Below are 20,451 nucleotides of genomic sequence, written 5' to 3'. Positions count from 1 at the left end.
GATTTCAAATGTTGTGATGATTAATTGAGTTCACTTAAATCAACCAACATAGAAACCATAGGTCCCTAAAATATTGAGCTAAAATATGTCATTCCAAGAACAACACTTAATGAACTAATGCGCGTATGTGATAGGCTACGCCAAAGCGAGGCATCACTACTTCCCAAGGAACGTAAGGTATACTAGGTAGACAAGTTGTCTTGGTTAAGCTCAACAATATAGGTAAGGAGTCCTTAGATGTCGTGGCAATGGAGATAAAATGTCAAGGAAGCATTAGATGCAACATTTTATCGAACCAAGAGTAGCTTGGAGCTATTAGCAATTGGATTGCTTACCCTAAAATATTAAGTGTTAAGACAAGCCAAAGCATGCTTAATCATTTTTTGATTTTTGGGATCTTGGAATCATTTTATTCTCGCCTAAAAGGGAAATATGTTAATGCGTGGATAAAATGCTCAATAAGATTGAAAATTTGCATGAACGCTTTAAATTTCAAACTTATTGGTTTATGAATGGTTTTTTATTTCAAATTCTTTCAATTTTAGAAACATGTCTACAAGTAACTCAAACAACTAGTTTTCATTACGCTCAATTCTCGACAAGGAGAAGTTGAATGGGCAAAATTTTCTTGATTGGCAAAGGAATTTCTGTATTGTTCTCATGCAAGAGCAAAAGGAATACGTCCTTGATGAGGAAATGCCCAACACTCCCAATGAGAAGGTCACCCAAGCTGCCCTTAACCAATGGCAAAGTGCCAATCGCGATGTCAAGTGCATCATGTTGGCCACTATGTCTCCGGACCTTCAAAAGACTTTCTTTGAAAAGGAGACGGCTTTTGAGATCATTTCTGAACTTTAGAATATGTTTCAAGAGCAGGCTCGAACTGAAAGGTTCGAAACCCACAGGCAGATCCTTGAGAGCAAGCTCAAGAAAGGAGAGCCAGTCAGCCCGCATGTTCTTAAAGTGATTGGATTGTTTAAGAACATGGAAAGGCTCGATGCTAGGTATTTGATCGAGATGGCAATTAACATCATTCTCCACTCGCTGCACAAATGCTATAATCAGTTCAAGATGAACTGTAATATGCACAACATGGAGAAAACTCTCACTGAGCTTCATGGTATGTTGAAACAGGCCGAGCAAACCCTCAAAGATAAGGGAAAGAATGACATGCTCATAATGAGAAAGGGCAAGCCATTTAAGCGCTCGATCAAGAAGAGAAGATTTAACGGGAAAAAGAAGAAGAACTTTCCGCCTAAGTCAAACGCTGCTAAGAATGGCAAGGACATGAAGGTAGCCTCTTCTAAATCCGATTCCGAATGTTTCTATTGCAAGAAGAGAGACATTGGAAGCGAGATTGCCTCAAATTCAAGGAAGATAAGAAGAACGACACCGTTGCTTCTTCATCAGGTATTTTTGTTATAGACTTAAACTTTGCTATCAAAACATCATGGGTATTAGATACCGGATGTGGCTCACACCTTTGTTCCAATGCTCAGGGACTAAGGATAAATAGGAGGCTAGAGAAGGGAGAGGTCAAGCTTCAGGTCGGCAATGGAGCAAGAATGTCTGCCGTATCCATTGGAACTCTCAGTTTGTCTTTCCCTCAAGGCTTGTTTTAGAAATTGACAATTGCTATCATGTTCCTAGAGTTACCAAAAACATTATTTCAATTTCGGCGTTGGACGCCAAAGGTTTTGAATTTCGAATTAAGAACAATAGTTGTTCATTTTATTTCGATAATGTTTTATATGGTAAGGCATATTCAGAAAATGGTCTTTATGTGCTTTCTCTAGACAAACAAGTTTATAACATTAATGATACGGCCAAAAGGGCTAAGGCCATCGAGTCGAATCAAACCTACTTGTGGCGTTGTTGTCTTGGCCACATTAACGTTAAACGCATCAAGAAACTTCTTCAAGAAGGTGTTCTTGACTCATTCGACTTGGAGTCGTTTGAAAATTGCGAAGGATGTCTATTAGGCATGATGATAAAGCAGCCATTCTCCAAGTTGGGAGAAAGGGCAAGTGACCTGTTGGGTCTAATACATGCGGACGTATGTGGACCAATGGGTACACCCGCAAGGCAAGGTTATTGATATTTCATTAACTTCTTCGAAGACTATAGTAGATATGGTTATGTCTACCTTATATCGAATAAATTTGAATCTTTTGAGAAATTCAAAGAATTTCAGAGTGAAGTTGAAAATCAACTTGGTAAGAAAATAAAAGCACTTCGATCGGATCGAGGTGGCGAGTATTTGAGCCATGAATTCGATGATCATTTGAAAGAAAATGGTATTCTTTCAGAGTTGACACCTCCCGGAACTCCACAATGGAACGGAGTATCCGAACGGAGGAATCGAGCCTTGTTAGACATGGTTCGATCAATGATGGGTCTTAGTGAACTTTAATCTCTTTCTAGGGACACACACTTCTAACTGCGGCACTAACACTGAACCATGCTCCGTCAAAAGCTGTTGAAAAGACTCCATATGAATTATGGACGAAGAAACCTCTGAGGTTGTCTTTTCTTAAGATTTGGGGTTGCGAAGCATATGTCAAGATATTAATTTCTGACAAACTTCACCCTAAATCAGACAAGTGTTTCTTTTTGGGCTACCCAAAAGAAACCAAGGGGTATTACTTCTAAAATAAATCCGAGAAAAAAGTGTTTGTTGCTCGTGATGGTGTGTTTTTGGAGAAAGAACACCTTTCCAAAATGAAAAGTGGGAGGATAATCGAACTTGACGAAGTTCGAGAGGTAGAGCAACAAAGTTAACATGACAAAACTTACAATCGAAGTGCTTTAGAAGCAGCTGTTGACATTGGTCAGAGTCAAACCGACAATCCAAATGCTCAACCTATTACCCTACATAGGTCGCAACGACCAAGATCACAACCAGACAGATACCTTGGTATTGTCTTAACCGAAGATCAAGACATCCTAGTTATGGATGGAGATGAGCCATCAACATACACACAAGCTATGACGAGCCCCGACTCTGCTAAATGGCAAGAGGCCATGAAATCCAAGATGGACTCTATTTCTGAAAATCAAGTCTAGGACTTGGTCAATTTGCCCGAAGGTTATACACCTATCGGTTGCAAATGGATTTTCAAATTGAAAACAGACAAAGATGGAAATGTATCTATATACAAAGCTATACTGGTGGAAAAAGGTTATAGGCAAATTCACGGAGTTGATTATGATGAAACCTTTTCACCAGTTGCAATGCTTAAGTCCGTTCGGATAATTCTAGCAATGGCTACATATTACGATTACGAAATATGGCAAATGGATCTCAAAACCGCCTTCCTTAATGGGATTTTGTAAGAAACTATGTATATGACACAACCGGAAGGTTTTTTTTATCCAAGCAATGATGGGAAGGTATGCAAGCTTAAGAAGTCCATTTATGGGCTAAAGCAGGCAAGCAGAAGTTGGAATCTGCGATTTGATGAAGCCATTAGTAAGTTTGGTTTTATGAAGAATCCAGATGAGTCTTATGTCTACAAGAAGGTTAGTGGGAGTGGCATCGCATTCCTAGTCTTATATGTCGATGACATATTACTCATTGGAAACAACACTAAACTGTCAGAGTCCGTAAAGGGCTGGCTAGAAAAGTTTTTTCAATGAAGGACTTGGGAGAGGCACAATACATATAGGGCATCAAGATCTATAGGGATAGATCTAAGACGATGATTGGATTGAGCCAGAGTACTTATATAGATAAGGTACTGACACGATTCAACATTGAAGAGACCAAGAGAGGGCACCCACCCATGTCCTATGGCATAAATCTCATCAAGAAACAGTGTCCACAGACACCTGATGAGCGAGAAAGAATGAGTCAGATTCCATATGCTTTGCTTATTGGATCGATCATGTATGCCATGATATGTACTAGGCTGGATGTATCGTATGCCTTCAGTGCTACAAGCCGATACCAGCCAGACCCAGGAGAGGCGCATTGGACTGCGGCGAAGAATATCCTAAAGTACCTGAAAAGGAACAAGGATAACTTCCTAGTCTATGGTGGCTGTAATGATTTGGTTGTTGAAGGTTATACTGACGCGAGCTTCCAGACTGACAGAGACGACTCCAGGTCGCAGTAGGGTACATATTCTGCCTAAATGGAGGAGCATTTATTTTGAAGAGTGCTAAGCAAAGCACCACTGCAAATTCTACAACTGAAGCCAAATACTTGGCAGCTTCGGAAGCAGCTAAGGAGGCAGTTTGGATTCGTAAGTTCATTGGTGAACTTGGTGTTGTAGCCTCCATTAAGGGTCTAATAAACCTCTATTGTTATAATAATGGAGCTATTGCTCAAGCTTGGGAGCCAAGGGAACATCAGAAGGTCAAACATGTCAAGCGGCGATTTCACATGATAACGGAATGGAAATCCGAGGGTGAAATCAGAATTTGTAAGATTGGAACGGACGACAATGTAGCCAATCCACTGACTAAACCTTTGCCTTAATTGAAGCACAACAAGCAGGTTGAGGCAATGGGAATCAAGCATATTGGAGATTGGCTTTGATTTCCCTGTATAAGTGTTTCAATTAAACTTGGTGTCTTAATGTAAAACACTATGTTGAACCATTCAATTTTGGAGCAATTAATTTTTCTGCATATTTAAGATTACTCCATATCTATTTAATTGTTGTTTAGAATTAAATAATGAGTTCATTCGATTTCTTATCATATTCAAAACAGGGTATCAAGACCATGTCTTGTATAAAGAAACATATGTTAAGTGAACATTGAATATTTTAATCGAAAATTATCTCTAATCGAGCTCATTTAAACGATGGACGATTAATGACCACTTGAGATTAGCGTGTAGTATGATTTATAGCACCGTTTCTTGTGCTACAAGGACATGATTGTCAGAAATCATTTGCACAGGTACTAGTTTGGAACTATACCGGATAGACCTATGAGAATACTTTAAGAGATGAAATCGTCATAAGTATATTTCTCATTATAGCTGTCGGAACCTTTTTCCTCGACCATGAGTATTGCAAGTTCTCTTGTTTAAGTACTAGTCGTTTTGGTGTTGTCAAACGTCTGCCGTAAATAGGGATTATAACGGTAGCACTCATGCGACTAGGTCCTCTTAGTAAGGGAAGCTTACAGTACAAGACTGGGAATATCCCCCTATTAATAATAAGGAACATGTCTTTGTTGTCTACAAGACCTCTCGATGAGCGAGACTGTGAAAATGCATGGCCGTGCTCAGATGGATTTTAGAAATCATCTGTTTATTGACAGTCCAACTCGCAAATCGAGAAACACTTCTGGACGTAATAAGGATGACGAAGTATCTTACCTTATAATTCATGAAGAGACATTAAGCGACATAGGAAAAGGGCTAAACACAAATTGCACACTTTTTCGGAAGGACAAGTGAGAGATTGAAAGGAATGCTGTCCATCCAACAAGTGTATTATTCCGATAGAGGGTTCTGAATTATTGGAAAGCTAATTCTTTAGTAAGGTCAAGTGATCGAAATGCCTAGGTGAAGGCCGCTTTCGATTAGTAATATTAATGTACAATTAATATTACAGCTTAAACTTGACTGAACCCTACGGGTCGATCCCAATCGAATAACCGATCCGAGACGACGAATCAATCCGAAGGATTTAATGAGTCGTCAGAGTTTTACGAACAAAGACGTCGGATATCGAGCTTAGAGCGTCGCGACCGAGCATCGCAAGTCGAGTCGAGTTTGGAATTCGACGAGACGTGAAATCAATCAAGTTACAAGAACAAGCCTAGCCATAGCCACGCATTGGCCTAGCCATGTGGGTGCTAGGCTAGGCAAGACCCCTTGCCACGCTAGCCTTTAGCCTAGCATGCTAGGCGTGCTAGGACAATGCGTGCTAGCAAGCCATCGCACGTCGCAAGGCATAGCCTAGCACTGCTCGCAAGCATCGCAGCCTTGCGTGCTTACTAGCGTGCTAGGCGCCTAGCCATCGCAGCCACGCACCATCGCATAGCAGCATGCTAGGCGTGCTACGCTAGGCGTGATGCTAGACGTTGGCAGCCTCGCTAGCACAGCATCGCACAGCACTATGCGCCAGCCAGCAGCTAGCGAGCTGGGCTGTGCGTGTGTGTGCGTGTGCCCAGCACAGCATCGCACAACACCATGCGCCAGACAATAACGAGCTGGGATGTGCGTGTGCCTAGCATTGCTGCGCCCAGCACAACGCACCAAGCAGCAACGATGCATTGCGTGCTGGCTGGCTGCGCATGCATGTGGGTTGTGTGCGTGTGTGCTGGCTGGCTGCCCGGCCTTGGTGCTAGGCGCCAGCTGGCAGCCTTGGAAGCCAAGGCAGGCTGCGAGCCAGCCATATGGAAGGGAATGCCGGTTTGCTAGTGGTGACCAAGGGTTGAGGGATTTGCCTTGAGGAGCAAGGCTATGGTCCCCCCCCTGGAAATGGTCCTCACTTATTCTCTCATCCTCCTAGTGTCACTTGTAACTTATTAATTTGTATTGCAATTTTATTTTGTTTTAATTAAAATAAAAAGGGAAAATTGCAAATCTCCCACATTGATTTAGAGTGGGAATTCAAGGTTCATTTCCCTATAAATACCAAGTTTTTGAGATTTAGGAAGAATACTTGAGTGGAACTAAAAAGGCATCTCCTTAGAAAATTGAGAAAACCTTAAGTTCGTAAATCTCTAGTTTTTATTGGTCGGGTCCTGACTAACCTTTGGGACTTGGATCGTTCGTGTCAGGTTCGTGGGTACGAGCCGTCGGAGACCTTCGCATTTGCGGGGTTCAAGTAAGAGCTCAGGATTCGAGCGAAGCACGCGCCAAGGGTAAGAATGTCTTTTCTTCTCTCTCTTAATTTTTGTTTATTAGTGATTGCATGCTTAGTCGCTTTAATTAGTGTGCGGGTCTTGGGCGGGTTTTTCTTTTGTGTAGATTCGGACTCTACGAAAGCCAACATTACGGTTAATCAATTCTTTAATGAGTTGGTTTGGGTTTAGGGTTTAGTGCTATTGCATGCAAATTAAACGAGCAATGTTTTTTAGGGCCTTCTAATCATAATCTTGGTATTCTCAATTCCTTAGGGTATTGATATTTGGAAAACATTCCATTACGTACTCTTAATAAATGTTGCATCTTCAATCAGGATTTTATGGTTAGAGTTAGAGTTTAGGGTCAAAACATACTTTAGTGAGTTAGTTAAGGTTAAGGGTCTAGGGTTAACCAACTCTTTGGAATATCTAAATGAGGATATTTCGGTAAATGTTAAAGAGTTTCAAGTTGCATAAGTAATAACATTTTATTTTAATACTAAAACAACTTAGCCTTAATTACGTACTTCAACATTGACTATTTTACTGTAAATTATGAAGTAATAAAGTATTAATGTACATTGAACTTCTCATTAACACTTCTAATATTGTATGGCTCCATTTACTGAATAATTTTACAATGCCTACACTAATTTTGTAGCTATTGTAATATTTTAATCCAAACTATTAACCACCTACACGAAAAGAGCAAATTGGCAACGGTTTAAACCCCCCCAAAGGCAACGGTTTTGAACCGTTGCGTATTTGAGGGTTGCCAAATCCCAAAATAATTGGCAACGGTTAACCGTTGCCAAATACAATGGCGCGCTTTTTTAATTTTTTTTTTTAAATATTGGCAACGGTTAACCGTTGCCATTGACCTGTATACCTTTTTTTTTTTTTTTTTTTTTTGCTGCACAAATATTGACCTTTTTTTTTTTTTTTTGGCTGCAATATTATTAGTGTTATAATATTAACATTAATAATAATAATAATTATTATTATTATAATAGTAATAATAATAATAATTATTATAATAATAGTAACAATAATTATTATTATTAATAACAATACATAAATAATTAATAATAACAATCGCAAGAGATGATATAAATTAGAAAAATGTTTCATGTATAGTACATAATTAGTAACCTAAGGCTAGGATTGATGAAGTAGCTAGCTAGTAAACGATATTTACAAATTAAATGTGATGTAGGTCACCAACATCTCCCAAATTACATGGAGTTCCTCGCTCGTGTATGGCTGTCCCGTTTTCCCCTTGCAAAACTTAGAATACAAGTGTGACTAATGCTTGAGATTACAAGAAAAGAGCAAGTAAGAGGTTTTGGGACGCAATTTCAACCAAAATGGCTCAAGTAAGGCCATTTTGGCTACTATGATGCCTATTTTCGATAAAACTTGTCTATTGAACTCATAACTAGTTAAAACATGTCATTATCACTTAGTTATAGGTGACTAATGCTTGAGATTACAAGAAAAGAGCAAGTAAGAGGTTTTGGGACGCAATTTCAACCAAAATGGCTCAAGTAAGGCCATTTTGGCTACTATGATGCCTATTTTCTACAATTCATGTCTATTGAACTCTTAACTAGTTAAAACATGTCATTATCACTTAGTTAAATGTGGCTAATGCTTGAGATTACAAGAAAAGAGTAAGTAAGAGGTTTTGGGATGCAATTTCAACCAAAATGGCATACCTCTTCAAGCTAACGTGTGTCTGTACAATGACTCATCACTATGTCATACATGAATCTCATCACGTATAGGCCACAGTCAACTCTGTTTTCCTGTTGTGCGCACTAGCATGAGGAACAAAGCACATGAATCAAAATGCATAACAAATAAGCAACATCTTAAGCATTGTAAAGTAAGAAAATCACAACATCATGGGTGAATTACCTTGGGTGCTTTCCATGTAGGACCTCGAGGAGATCGAGGATTTATCTTCTTCATGGTACTACATAAAATCAAAGTAATAAGTTCAAATTTGACTAGTATAATCAATACATATGAGTTCATATATGAAAATGAATAACAAGAAGTGAAACAAACTAGATGCTCACTTTTGCAGTATGGACCTCACGAGGCACTTTCTTACTTGAGGTAACCGAGAAGAATCAAAGTAGAAGATTGTGTTACTGGAAACACAAATCACAAGTAGGGTCCAATGATAACTACACACGAGACAAACAAATCAATAGTTAGCCTGTTACAACAAATAAACTGGGAAAACAAATGAACTTGACTAGCATAATCAAACGTACTCCTCATAGTATGGGACGAATATAAACTAGTCTCCCGCACTCACTGATTGCCTGATACCCCGTTCAGCATAGTACAACACGTCAGCGGAGTTGCCTAAGATTCTAGCAGTGGACATATGCTCAGGGCACAACCACCCAACTTGACAAGGAGATTCAAGCTCCCATATTTGCTCCTGGAGTGCTCTGCATGCATGATAACACAATGTTAATCGAAAACCAAACGACAAACACCACTAAACTGAATAACATAAATTGAGTACCAGTTGAATTACCTCATGGATATTTGAATGAGGGGAATGTTAAGCATTGCACCACTTAGAAATTCCTTGACATCTTCTTTGAATAGCCATGCCGTTGCATCATCATCGTAGTGGAACATTTCCTTAGGAAGTTGAATTTGGATGGGGCTGTCATTAGGCAATACGCAAACACGGGTTGTGCAAATAAGTTAACTCCTGAGATAGGGATTGAAGCACCGTGTCTTCAACTAATGGAGTAGCTTGTGTAGCTGAACCTCGTGAAGGGCTCTTCATCGACGCCTTTCCACTCACCGAGCCATGTTCACTCCTGTTCTTTGGCCCCTCCACCCTCTTCTTTGGAGTTTGGCTTTTCCTCGATGGCTAATAAGACAGATCACACAAATGGTTAGAAAAGATTTCCATCCAACTCTTGGGAAGAAAAGATTAAAGCGTGAAATCTAAATCTTAATTACCTGGTTCATCAACCGTATCCAAGCAGATGGCCATTGCACAAAACTACCTTTTGCTTCCCAGAGTGTAGTGAACTCATCCTCCTCCACGGGCACATGTATTAAGATGTCCTCAGACCCGGAAACCACATAATGGATCCCGACAGAATAATGCTCAGGCAGAAGAGGTCGAAGATGGACCGTACCTTGTTAGGCCGGTTGTGCACTACCATAGGCAACAACATTCAAAGGTACATCATATGATTCGCCGGGGTGAAGAAGTTCACAACAGGTCTCTTCCTGCACCAATTACGAAGATACTTCATTTACATATTCATAACTAAGTATCTTAGGTGTAATATAGGAGTTAAATCAAGCATTGAGCTAAAATCATGAAAAATGGGCAAGTTAGAACTCATTTAGGCCATTTCGAGCCGTAAATACTGTAAATGAACCTAAAACTTGTGAAATTGCTTTTTTAGATTGTTTCAAGCAATAAATATTCATAACTAAGTATCTTAGGTGTAATATAGGAGTTAAATCAAGCATTGAGCTAAAATCATGAAAAATGGGCAAGTTAGAACTCATTTAGGCCATTTCGAGCCGTAATTACTGTAAATGAACCTAAAGCTTGTGAAATTGCTTTTTTAGGTTGTTTCAAGCCATAAATATTCATAACTAAGTATCTTAGGTGCTAGTTAAAAAAAAAGAAAAAAAAACCAAAACGAGTGCAAAAAAAAAAAAAAAAAAACCTGAGCGCGAAGGGCAGCAGCTGCAGGCTGCACAGATGCTGCGAGGTTGCACAGCTGCTGCAGTGCTGCACAGCTGCTGCAGCCTCTCCAACAGCCTCTCCTACCTTCTCTGCTTCCCAATGAGAAAGAGAAGGAGAAGGAGAAGGAGAAGGAGAAGGAAAAAGAGAAGGAGAAGGAGAAGAAAGATAAGGAGGAGGAGGAGAAGGAGAAGGAGAAGGAGAAGGAGAAAGAGAAGGAGAAGGAGAAGAAATAGAAGGAGGAGAAGGAGAAGGAGAAGGAGAAGGAGAAGGAGAAAGAGAAGGAGAAGGAGAAGAAAGAGAAGGAGGAGGAGGAGAAGGAGAAGGAGAAGGAGAAAGAGAAGGAGGAGGAGAAGGAGGAGGAGAATGAGGAGAAGGAAGAGCAAACAACAACAACACATCACATCAACAAAGCATACTGACAACACAACACAACGAACTTGACCATTTCAGAGCCAACTTAACCATTTCACAACACAATCCAAAAACAAATATCATTATCCAAACAAGTAAGCACAAAATCACCTGTAGAATAGGAAAGTGATGAGGTGTCGGAGTATTAAGCCCCCTTGAGTTCTCATGTGAAGGAGTACCAATCTACAATAGTGTATTGATAGTGAAACATTAATTAGAACCGTACCCACGTAACTCAACATATCAAAACTTATAGAGTTGAATTCTAATCATGTACCTCCTCGCGTGCATTTACCTCCTGTTCTCCTTCTCTTCGTGGGTGGCTACTTGAGTCGGCCGGTGTTGTCGAGGAAAAGGGCAAGGTCGGAAAATTCATTTGCTTCGCCCATGCATTGAACTCTTCGTGCATCTCATTGCGCACTTGTTCTTTAATTGATGCCACTGTGGCATCGAAGTTCTGTGGCGAGTTCACACTTGCTCGGGATCTTCCAGATTTGGTATATTCGGGACCCATTACCTTCTCCCATCCTAGCAAGCTCCCCCCAACACCTAATACCCGTCCCGGATGGTAGGGCTTTGCCATAGCCAAGGTGAAGGGGTCCTTCTCTACCGTCTGGACGAGCTTGCCTTCAACAAGCTCTCCAGTGTACTCAAGCTGTAGCAAAAACAAAATGGCAACATGAAGTAAGTGTTTATATAAAGTGATATACATGCAAATGAATAATGTAGTTCACTAGTTCATAGTTTCTTACTAGCTTATCTGTCATTTCTTTGGTTTCCGGAGCCTTGATGGACCATTTTCCGGTTTTCTTGTCCCGCGAATGCATAGAAGCAAAAGAAATCCCCAGCACGACTCACCAAAGTACTGGTCGTGGAGTTAGACGGCGTTGTGGAGGACCCTAGAAGCGCAGTGGGGTATACTCCTTCACTCACCCACGTATCCCTCCATTCATCATACGTCATTGCTCCCATATGATGGTGGTATTGCTTTTGCAATGCATTCTTGAAATTCTGCTCCCTCATTTCCTACATAAAAAGACATGTTAGTTTCATTTCTAATAAAAAAGACGATAAATTACAACACAATTTTCATCAGAGTTCTTTAAACTTACAATTTCTTCTTTTTTACATTTTTGAAGAACGAAAGCGTCCCAATCATCCTTTGATATGCTAGGCCATATTTGCCATGGGAGTTTCTCTTCATCGATGACATCATCATCAATGCCACCTCCTTTCTTGTTCTTTGGTTTCCTCACAAGTTTCTTTGTGATAAACCGACGAACTAAGTTACACTTGAAGCTTCTGAATCCTGCCGCAAGTAAGGATTCAAACACCCTTCGCTTGGCGTACTCATTTGGAATGTTAAATAGACTCTGCAAGCACAAATAACAAACATTATTAGTTTGCCCATAACATAACAATAAATTGAAATTGTTTATAAATAATGTGGAATCCATAAACTTTACCCTGGTATCATTCTAAAACGTGTCAATCAAGCCTGTAAGCACGTCGCTCATACGAAGCGTAATGGGGATTTTGCGAGCACATATCCCAACTTGACCAGCATACTGACGCCGCCATTTACCTGAGGGTTTCCCTACCTGTCATACTCCAAGACCATAGGACCGACAGGTTTCTTGAAAGATGTCGTCGGACCCCTCTGCTTTTTCTTCGCTGGTGCCTACACCCCCCCTCCACTTTGATCCTCACGAAACGGCTCCATAATGGCATTATCGATTGGAGGCGCTTGCTCAGCTGCAATTTCAAAGTCATCTATCATTCTCTCCAATACATCTTGCGCCTGATCTTCTGGCTCACCCAAATCAGTTTCCTTGTTCACATCATACGGCTGGTCCCCATCATTAGATGAATCATCTGAGTTAGATTCAACATCCTCAACTCGAACACGGAATCGATCGTCCGCCATTAGATGTTAAAACCTGTCATTACAAACATAACACGTTATTAGCTGCTGAATTGTAAGGTAAACTTATAAACATATATAAATTGCGTAATTATAATACAAATAAACATAGAAAATGGTGATGCAAGTTACTTTATTCATTTAAAAGAATATAAGAAAAATGGGCAAGTAATTCAACAATTTCATTCATTTTCACCTAAAATGTGATTTTTTAATTCTTTCTACGCCTGCAATTCAAACTAACAGAAAAAATACAGTACCTCAATCTAATATTCCTTCATCGTGGTCTGATCTCATGTAATTGGCTTGGTCGTCTTTCTCATTTGGCATAGCAGGTCTAGGAACAGTGAAAGGTGTCGAGTCATCAAAGGCATCATATTCTTCCTCATCCTCGACATCTCCAACGCCAAGGATTCTTCTTTTGTCGGCTAGCACAATAGACCATTTTGAGTCGGCAGGGTCAGATACGTAAAACACCTGCTTAGCTTGAGATGCAAGGATGAATGGTTCCGCACTATCATTCAGGTTGCCAAGATCTACAAGAGTAAAGTCATCAAATTTGACGTTACGCCTGATATTATCAACCCACTTACACCGGAAAAGAGCAATCGTGAAGTCACAATAATCAAGCTCCCATATTTCTTGAATTCGACCGTAGTATGACAACTCTGCATCAACGGGTGATTTATCCTTAGCACTTGCAAACTCCCTTGACGATGCCACAACCGTTACACCACTATTTTGGGTCGAGGATGATTTCAAATCTTGACGCTCAGTCCAAAATGTGTACCCATTTATGTCATATCCCTCAAATGAGCGAACATCATCCCTAGGACCATAAGCAAGCCACCTTACTGTAGCTGTGACACTCTCATCCATTCCACCCATCACTCGATCACGAAACCAACTCACAAACTTCTTGTTGTGCAACTGCATCAGTGCCCTTTCACCTTTCGACGGAAACTCATCACGCAAACTAGCTATGTGCTCGTCTAAATATGGGTGAACATCTGCAACATGGTGCAACACATAAAGGTGTGCTTGTAAGAACTGCTCTCGATCAGGTGACATTCATTTCGACCCGATTGTGCCATGACCATCAAGTCTACCTTCATGTCGAGAAGTAGGAATACCAATAGGTTCAGCAACGGCTATATAGTCGGCCACAAAATTACCAATCTCCTCGGCCACGGTCCCTTGAATCATACTTCCTTCCGGGTGAGCCCGATTCCTAACTTTATCTTGCAATGTGCCCATGTGTCTTTAAAAAGGAGAGCACCACCTCATGAACACTGGACCGCAAAACTTAATCTCACGCACTAAATGAAGAATCAAATGCACCATTATGTCGAAAAACGAGGGCGGGAAGTACATCTCAAATTTGCACAAAGTCACAACCACATCCGCCTGTAAAGCATCAATGGGTACAAGGATCAAGCACTTTGCTACATATTGTATTGAAAAACGAACAGAGGCTTGTAATAGCTTCCCTCACGTGCTTTGGCAAAATACCACGTATTGCAATTGGTAGAAAAACTTGCATCAGAACATGACAATCATGGGATTTCATACTTGTCAGCTTCAAGTCTCCATTTAAGGATACAAATCTTTTCATGTTAGATGCGTACCCTGATGGAACCTTAATGCCATACAGACATTCACAAAATATCCGTTTTTCTACCCTTGACAATGTGTAGCAAGCCGGAGGTAAATAGGCCTTCCCCTCTTTGGCTCTTCCCTCATTTTTCTTCTTCGGCGCATCCGCGGCCTTTCCCTTTCCCTTGCTCTTCCCCTTTCCCTTTTTCGAACCCATTTATTTTTCCTTTTCCTGTTCCTTTCCCTTACTAACCCTTTTCTGAACCCACAATTCTGGACACACCCCCATCTTTTCCAAATCTAAACGTGCACCCTTTCTGTCCTTTGTCTTGTTTTGAATATTCATCAGCGTTCCCACAAGAGCGTCACACACATTCTTCTCTATATGAATTACATCAAGACAGTGCCTAACGTCATGTTCTTTCCAGTACGGGAGCAAACAAAAGATTGATTCTTTTTTAAAGAGAGCAACTGATTCCGCCGCTTTTTCAGATTTCCTAAATACTGTTCGTACACCCTTGACCCAAGCGTAAACCTCCTCACCAGTCAGTGGCCTAGGAGCAGTCCCCTCCTCCACCGTCCCATCGAAAGCCTTTTTCTGCCGACGGTACGGGTGATCGCGCCTAAGCAACCTTCTTGTCCTCAAATACACCTGTTTGAAAGAATGATCAAGGCGTCTGCTTGGCGTATCATCAATACAAATGGGACATGCCTTTTTCCCTTTATTCTTATACCTAGACAAGTTGCCATATGCAGGAAAATCATTAACGGTCCACATAAGAGCTGCACGCAACGTGAACATCTCATTCTTATGAGAATCAAACACGGAAACCCCTTCGTCCCACATCTTTTTCAAATCATCAACCAATGGCGCAAGATACACATCAATGTCGTTTCCACACTAGTAGAAAATAGTAAATGGGAAGCGGTTCAAAACCATAATTGGAAGCGGTTTTTGAACCGCTTCCCATAAGGGGGCTTCCCATTGTCGATTTAAAAGAGAAGCGGTTCAAACCGCTTCCAATTTGAAGGGAATTCGAAGCGGTTTAATGCTGAACTGCTTCCAATTATGTCTTTAAAAAAAAAAAAATTGATTTTTAACAGAAATTAATACACAAATAAAAAACATAAGTATAAAAATTTATTTTTCCATTAATAATTAATTGTAATATTACATTATCATTGAACACCAACAAAAAAAAAATACAACTAAAATCACTACCACCCTAATATGTCACCACCGCATTCGAAGCCACCAGCCCGTCACCAACCAACGCTAGCAGCCCATCCCCGCAATAGACGCCATGATCCCACCACCGCAACCGACACCACCTCGCATCCAACCTTCAAAAACAAAATGAAATTGAAACACCCAGAAAATAAATTTAATCAAAAACTTCATTAACAAATAAAATCAGATTCGCATTAGTTGATACAAGCATAAAAACCCAGAAAAATTTAAAAAAAACGCATAAAAAATTTGAACTCAGAACGAATTAATAAGAACCCAGAAAAAATTAATACAAAGATTACGAACCCAGAAAAAATTAAAAAAAAAAACCATAAAAAATACGAACCCAGAACCGAATTAATACGAAAATTACGAACCTAGAAAAAAATTTAAAAAAACCATAAAATTTTGAACCCAGAAAACAATAATACGAACCCAAAATTAATTTAAAAAAAACCCTGAAAAAATTAAAAAAAAACCATATTTTAAAACATAAAAACATTAACTCGTTACATCTAAATCAAACAAAACCCAGAAAAAACCCAGGAAAAATTAAAAAAACCCAGAAAAAGTTAATACGAACCCAGAAAAAATGAAAAATTAGATCTAAATTCTTACCTAAAAAACTAGAACTCCATAGTCAAATTTAACTTGATTTTTGCTCGGATTTGCTCCATTTGGGCTATTTGGTGGTTGCTTGGTGGGTGGTTTTTGTGGCCGGTGATAAGAGGAGAAAGAAAAGAAAGGGAAGCTTGAGAACGGAGAAGAGAGAGCAGAAAGAGAAGGAGATGGAGAGAGGAGAGGACGTGAGAATGGAGGGGAGAGAGGAAAGAACGTGAGAATGGAGGGGAGAGAGGAGAGAGGAGAAAGAAATGAGGCATGAGAAAGACGAAAATGGAGAAAAATGAGGGAGGAGAGAGAAGAAGGGCGTGAGAAATGAAGGGAGGGAGGAGAGAGAACAAGATGGGCTAATATTCATATTCATTTTTCAGATAATTAGAAGCGGTTCACTGTACCAACCGCTTCCAATTACACGATTTCGGAGCGGTTCACCCAAACCGCTTCCAATTTGCTTGATTTGGTTTTTTTTTTTTTTTTTTTTTAAAGTGTTTTTGGAAGCAGAATTCAATAACCGCTCCCTATTTGTGGCTTCCCATTTACTTTAATCTACTAGTGCCAGGTTTCCTTGGCCCCGATATCAAGAGTGAAAGCATTACATATTTCCGTTTCATGCTCAACCAAGGAGGCAAATTGTATATCACTAAAAGTATCGGCCATGTGCTGTGCTGGGTACTAAGAGTGCCAAATGGATTCATCCCGTCCGTGCACAAACCAAGCCTTAAATTTCTGACTTCATTACCAAATTCCCCAAACTTCATATCAAGGTTCTTCCATTGCGGGGAGTCGGTTGGGTGCTTCAGCATTCTGTTTTTCTTTCTTCCCTCTGCATGCCACCTCAAGTTTTTAGCGTCTTTTGGTAAAGAGAACAGACACTTAAACCTAGGAATTATGGGAAGATACCACAACACCTTAGCAGGAGGTCCCTTCGTACCAACATTGCAACTCTTGCGCTTGTAGCGCGACTTCTTGCATCTTGGACACTCCTCCAATTTTTCATATTCATTTCGGTAAAGAATACAATCATTAGGACATGCATGTATCTTCTTATACTCCAAACCAAATGGACACATGAGCTTCTTAGCGTAATAGTAAGATTTAGGAATTTCATTCCCATCTGGCAACATCTCACTTAACACGCTCAACAAGTAAGTAAAACTACTGTCCGTCCACCCATGCTTTGACTTATTGTTAAAAAGAGTTAGCACGGCTGATAGTTTGGAGTATTTTTTGCACCCAGGATACAAAGGCTTTTTAGAAGCCTCTGATAATGAATCAAACACGTCACCTTCAAAACCACGCATCATCTCATCCACACCTTCATCCTCAACCTCATCCACATGATCATCCTCAAATCCCTCCTCAGCACCATCATCATCAATATGTTCATCATTCTTGTATTCCTCGTCCACACGGATATCATTGCTGCTATCATCATGCACATTATACCCAATAACATCCCCACTGTACTCTCCTTCTTCACTATGCCAAATCCACACATGATATTTAACCCTAAACCCACGAAAAACTACATGATCTCTAATGATATCAACACTATTGACCACCTTCACATTATTACAATCAACACAAGGACAATAGAGGCACTCGAAACCCATTATGCGCTGATAAGATGAAGCCGTCCCGCAGAACTCTTGAACCCCATTAAAGAATTCCAATGTATCACGTCTACCATACATCCATCCACGATCCCTCTCCATTAAGTAAATTGTCTCTAAACATGGCAACATATTACGAATAATGTATAATTGCAACATCTATTATATATACAAATCAAATTCAAACACACAACATGCATATAACATTCATATAGATACAAAAATGTGTATATGCTTCCAAAGGGTCCTTATCACTCCAACCTAACCCATCCTTGAACATTTACTCTCACTAGTGAATGTATATCAGATTTCCAATTTTAAGGAAAATCCGGCAGTATTTCCCCCCAGTTCTCCAAGTACACGACGTAGGTAATTACTTATCCACATATGTACCCAGAGAACATGGTGATCCAGGAAATGCTAAGCCAAGATGTTCCTTAAAATCGAAAAAACTGACATACATTCACCACCTAAGTGAGAGTAAACGTTCAAGAACAGTCCCAACCGGGGACTATTCAAGACTTTCTCCTTATGAGAAAGCCTTGAACGGGTATCTAGGCATATGATGATACATGCAATCAATTAAAAACCAATGGTTTAATCACACATCATGATAGAAGATGCACTAAAGTTATATCACACACCATCTCCAAAAAATTGTGCTACCAAGAACTTATTTAAAGCACATAAAGTTATATATATATATATATATATATATATATATATATATATATATATATATATATACCTGAGTACCTATAAAGGCTCAACACTCTCAAATAGAAGGTCAATGCCAAGGTCTATGCTTCGCCCAAAAATTCCTGATAATCTTTTTTAGTGTAACCTATATAGAACACAAATAGAAAACCAGATTAAGGGAATAGATAAGAATGATATTAGTGAGCAATGCAAGAACAAGGACATTCAGAGTAAGATACCATACCAGGATGTTTTCCGCCCACTCTCCAAACTGATGATCTTACCCTAGAAGCCCTTGACACCCATTTCTTAGCCTGAAACACGCATATATATAGTGAGAAGCAACTCATAAAGAAAAGTATATTCAAACCCTAAACTCTAAACCCTTAACCCTAAACCCTAAACCCTAAACCCTCAACCCTAAACCCTAAACCCTAAACTCTCAACTTTGTTCTCTTAAATAAAAAGGACTAAATTATCCTATAAACAAAATAAAATTCTCAACTTTATTAGTGATGATAAATAAAGTTCTCATAACAATTTAGAAATATAGGTAAATGTAGCTTGTACTAAATACAATAACAACTTAAAAAGGCCTTACATTTGTGGAGGGGGAGCCTTATGCGTTCAATGGAGGGGGAGCTGAGTCTTGCGCGTATAAATGAACAAATATGGTTCATAAGAATGCAAGTTAGAAAGGTATATATAGAAACTATTTTCTATCCATGTCTTTGGCTAAAATTCAGCAATGAAAGCAGCAACAAGGTTGAGGGTAGTTGGTGCATTGCTAAAATTTCATTCAATTCATTCGAAGCCAGTTTGACAGACACGGTATCATTACAAACATCTGTCAAATTATAGTAATAAGATACAAGGGTATGTCATCTTTTCAATACCAAGGAACGTCTAACTATAAATAACTCTATTCAAATTCGAACATCACAGACCCAATTCATGCTAACACAAAAGACCAATTCTTGACAAACCCTAGCAATTACAAGAAACTTGTCAATATTAACTAATTTAAAGACCAATTCTTCAAAAACCAAAACAATGGAGGAGCCTATTACGACTTACCTAGTAATGAGGAGCGCTATAACAATGGAGGAGCTGCTACATACTTCAATAATGCAAGCATATATGGAGGGAGGGAGAAGAGAAGAGCTGAGTGCGTGCGTAGGGAGGCAAAAGCAAAAACATGAGGATGAAAGCAAAAACAGGGGAGTGCGTGCTTGAGGGAGGCAGAAGAATAAACCCCTTCAATGGAAGCTTCAATTCAATGGAGGAATGGTTTGGGGAGAGGGAAGGCGCACGTTTTTGGAGGTGAAAGAAGAACGTTTGCAGAGTCTTGCTGTTTGTATTCAAAAACCCGAATTTTTTTTTTAAATTGGCAACGGTTAACCGTTGCCAATCTACCCCTTTTAATTTATTTTATTTAAATTTTATCAATTGGCAACAGTTAACCGCTGCCAAATGTAACCAAATTTTTTTTTTTTTTTTTTAAAATGGCGCTCACAGCAAGTTGGCAACGGTTTTCATGAACCGTTGCCATAGGGGGGTTGCCTAATTCTTTTTTTCTACTAGTGAACTTTTGTTATGTGATCTACACCCTCCATTTCATTGACTAGACTACTTTTTTTTGGTTTTTAAACATAATAATTTTTATTCTTGTTTTTGTGTTTTCCTTTTTTTTTTTTTACCATCCTCAAATTCAGAGAAATACCATTCATGTGATTACATATACATTTCATATATCATAATTCATGAATAATAATTGAATTCAAAAGGGTAGAGGATG

The sequence above is a fragment of the Chenopodium quinoa genome, unplaced genomic scaffold, assembly GCF_001683475.1.
Source record: "Chenopodium quinoa cultivar QQ74 unplaced genomic scaffold, ASM168347v1, whole genome shotgun sequence".
Classification (NCBI taxonomy): domain Eukaryota; kingdom Viridiplantae; phylum Streptophyta; class Magnoliopsida; order Caryophyllales; family Amaranthaceae; genus Chenopodium; species Chenopodium quinoa.
The sequence above is the reverse complement of the archived record's forward strand: the minus strand, read 5'-3'. Positions refer to the sequence as shown.